Consider the following 4077-nt stretch of genomic DNA (forward strand, 5'->3'; position numbering starts at 1 on the left):
CCGGCTTGGTTATCGACTTGGTTGTTTCTTGCCCTAAACCGCCACCGGGTCATCCCCTTATATACATGGGTTGACGCCTGGTGGCCTACAGAATCCCGGCCGGCTCATAATCGTGTCCGGCTCGGTGACTTCCTTTACATGCCTTTCTTTAGAAGTCTTTCCTTACATACGGCGGCTTACAATGTCAGGCCTTAAGCTGGCCCCAGGCCTTTGGGCCTTCTATACATTTAGTAAACTATCATCTTGAATGTTTATTGGGCTTCTTATGTAACCCGCCATTAGGGCTGACCCGGCCCCTCCTGGGCGGGTCATACTGGTAGTAATATCCCCAACATTAGGCCCTAGGTTGACTTTGAACTTTGTTCTTTGTCAATCTTCAATACTTAGATGGAATCCATCCTCTATCTGAAAACTTCTGTAACCCATCGTGACGTCATCTTCTAAAAACAAAAAAACTTTCATGACGTCATCTTCCAATAGATCTTTTATTTTTTTAATGCCTTTCAAGAATCGAGGCGTCCGTTTAGTTGGATAATCATTATTCGGGTCTCCTTGATTTTCACACCCGCCTGTTCATGTACTCCCTTATAAATAGGCACGACCTAGGTCTTTTTCATTCTCCTCCTTCGTTCGTCTTCCTCCCCTCACTGTTTCGCTGCCACTCGAGCTCTGCCGCCGCCGTCGCCGCAGATCTCCTCGTCTTCTCCACCTCAGGCCGCTGCATCGACCTGATTTGACCAGAGAAACGCGATGAACCTCCGCAGTAGCCCTGCATCTGTAAGTCCCTTTCCTTCTCTGCCTTAGATCTGCATTACGGCTTCTCGAGTTCGTCGGTGTTCGTCGCCGTCCGTTACAAACTCTTGATAGATTTCACCTCCGATGCCCTTTCCTGATCGTCAGATAATATAGAATTGCTTCGGTAGCTGTTTTGCATTCATTTTTGATAGCAGTAGATCCCTTTTTCCTATATAGATGCTTTGTTAGCTGATAAACTCATGAGTACTGGACTTTTAGGTCTAGAATATTTTATTTTTGGGACAGCCATTTGATCCAAAATAATCATGATAGCTTGGTGAAACTTGTTTATGCCAACACTTAGCTGAATCTGCTTTCTGAGAAAGTCTGTAGTCATGGCGGCTTACCACTCCGGCTTTCTTTTCCTTATATGTCATTAGCCCTTAGTTTAAGCCACTGTTACTTCTTTTACAACTTCAACCTTTAACTGTTAATTTTGCCGTAAATTGAACCGACATGTTGTTTTTCCTTTTTCAGTCGCTTGCACGTCATGCCGTCAAAGACACCCACCCTCTGCAATTGGATCCCCTCAACCATAACTGAGGAGCGTTTAAAAGAGTTCTTCCTCATTGGGTTTCTGCCCTCAAGAAGCATCATGTCTTATCGTGCTCCTGACCCGGAAGAAGAACAACCCAATCCAAAAGACGGTGAAGTGATCGTCTTTACTGACCACATGAACCGGGGCTTCTCACCGCCCGGTTCAAAGTTTTTCAGAGAAGTTCTTCACTTTTTCAAACTACATCTTCAGGATATTGGGCTCAATTCCATATCCAATATTTGCAACTTCCAAGTGCTCTGTGAGGTATATCTTCAGCAAGAGCAGACTGTGGAACTATTTAGAGAGTACTTCTATCTGAACCGGCAGAACGAGTGCACCAATGGCCTTAGCTTAGAGCTTGGAGGCATCTCAATTCAGCGCTGGCAGGGTGCTGTCTTGCCTCTCATAGTTTTACCAAGTCACCCAAAGGACTGGAACCAAACTTGGTTTTACTGTCAGGACATCTCACCCGCCAACGAGAAGCCACTGCCGGGTTACCGCCCCGATCGTCTTGACTCCAAATTCGCCCTGCCAGATAAACTTACCATTGCTGAATGCAAGAAGCTGCTTCCATCTATCAGAAGAATCAATGGTTTGTTGGGGAACGGTTTAACCGGAGTTTATCTAACCCGCTGCTGGATCTCATGGCGGATTATTCCATTAAGCTGTCGTTCAAAATTGATGTATGAATATGGTGGAGACCAGGACGACTCTCTCCATCATACCCCAGTTCAACTAACCGAGGAGGACATTGTCGCAATGTCAAACGTTCTGGTGAATCTGAAGTATGAAGATTGCAGTGTTGTTGGGTTAAATCCCTTCTATAAATTTAACCCGGTACCAGAAGTAAGGATATTCTGATCTTTTTTCCTTTGTATTTTGTCCAGCCGTATTGTTTTTCACTGATCCTTCCTCTTGTCTTTGTAGGAAAACTCTGACTTTTGGAAAGTGAAGTATGATCACGAAGCTGCCAAGAAGGCATAACTCACCGCCATGAACGCCAAGAAATCGACCCGGAGATTGAAGAAGAAAAAGAAAACCACTGTTGAATATTTAATGAAACTTGATGACACGTCTGACTCGGAGGTATCCCTTGATTCCCTTGGCCAATTTTTTAACAATCTTATTAAAACTGATCCTTACCAGGATGACACTGGGGCCAGTCAGGCCGGGGAAGCAGAGGTAACTATCATTTCCTCTGACTCAGAGCCCTTACCAAGACACAAAGTTCGACGAGTGATCCGTAAAGTAAGGTTTTCTAACCCCTTAGCTCACTTGGATCCCAACTTTCATTTGAAAAAATTAGCAACATGAAAGCCACCATGAAGTTGGGATTGAAGATGAACCGGTTGTCGTCCTTCAACAGACCCCTCGGAAACGCCCGAACGAGGTTTACTTATTACTGTCCTTAACTCATTTTAATGAATCCTGCTCCTTGTATTTCTTTTAACTCTTTTCTTTTACCTTTTCAGGAGGTGACTCGGTCCTCAAGCGACTCATCACAAACACAATTTCCGGCTTTCAAGACTGCTCCTGGGTAATTAGAAATCCTCTTTTCTTCCGGGTTTCTCAATTGTATCTTGATGCTGACAATCCTGCAATATTTTTTCCTTAGCGGCCAGGCTAAATCCAAGAAGGCGAAGGCAGCAAAACCGGCGGAAGACCCGCCAGTGCTAGCATCCGACCCGGCTAGGCCGCCTTCTCCATTAACTGACGCTCCAGAAGACCCGCCTATTGTCAATGAAGCAAATCCTCCGGAGCCGTCCCTTGACGAAGTGTCGGTGGGAATGACACCTATGGGATCACAAGAATCCCTACTACGGTTGCGGAGCGCGGGGTCGTGAGAAGAGCGGATCAAATAGATAGCACACGGTTCGTTTATCCAGGTTCGGGCCGCGGGGATGCGTAAAACCCTACTCCTGCTTTGGTGGATTGTATATCTGTGTTCTTGAGCTAGCTATGGGGCGTGAGGAGCTCCAAAAAGTTGAATCCTCCTCCTGGTCGCCTCGGGCCTCCTTTTATAGGAAAGGGGGTTGCCACAGTGGCACACAGGAGGTGGAAAGGGTACAATGATGTGAGGTTATCCCTTGCAGTACATGACAAGGCACATTTAATGCGTCTTGCCCAGGTGTCCTTGCTTTATCGGGGGCGGGGGAGAGCCAAGTCTCGTCCATCGCCGCTCCCTCTCGTGTCGACATGCGCCCTGGCCAGCGGCGCCCGCGGTGCCATGTAGGCAGGCAGGCAGCTGAGGTGGAGCAGTGGTGGGTCTCCACGAAGACCCGCATGCCACCACGCAGGTGCCTGCCCAGCTGGTTGGGTTGGTAGCTGCATGCGAACGGCGGTGGAGGTTTGACTGGCGTGGGCCTGATGGTGGCCCTATGGGTGTTCTTGGCAAGGGCCTTGCCGGGGCCCCCGCAAGGGTCTTGTCGTGGCGCCTGCTGTCATCCCCGGCAAGGCTCTTGCCGGGGGCCTTGTGGTCCTCCTTGGCTGGGATCCCGCCAAGGATCATCATCTTCTAAAGGGTGTATCTGATCTTGAATGTCTTCACAAAGATCTGCATGCCACCACGGGGGTGTCTCCTGAATCCTTGCCCCATGGGTGCAGTGGACTCAAGGGTGACTCACTCCGTAGGTGTGGGGTGAGCTGCCATGGCAAGGGTCTTGCCGGGTTTGCTAAAACCGCCTCCCGGCAAGGATCTTGCCAGGGGGAGTCCGCTTCGTCCCCTTTGCTCTTTGGGGTCTTAG

The sequence above is a fragment of the Triticum dicoccoides genome, chromosome 7A (genome assembly GCF_002162155.2).
Source record: "Triticum dicoccoides isolate Atlit2015 ecotype Zavitan chromosome 7A, WEW_v2.0, whole genome shotgun sequence".
NCBI classification, from domain to species: Eukaryota; Viridiplantae; Streptophyta; class Magnoliopsida; order Poales; family Poaceae; genus Triticum; species Triticum dicoccoides.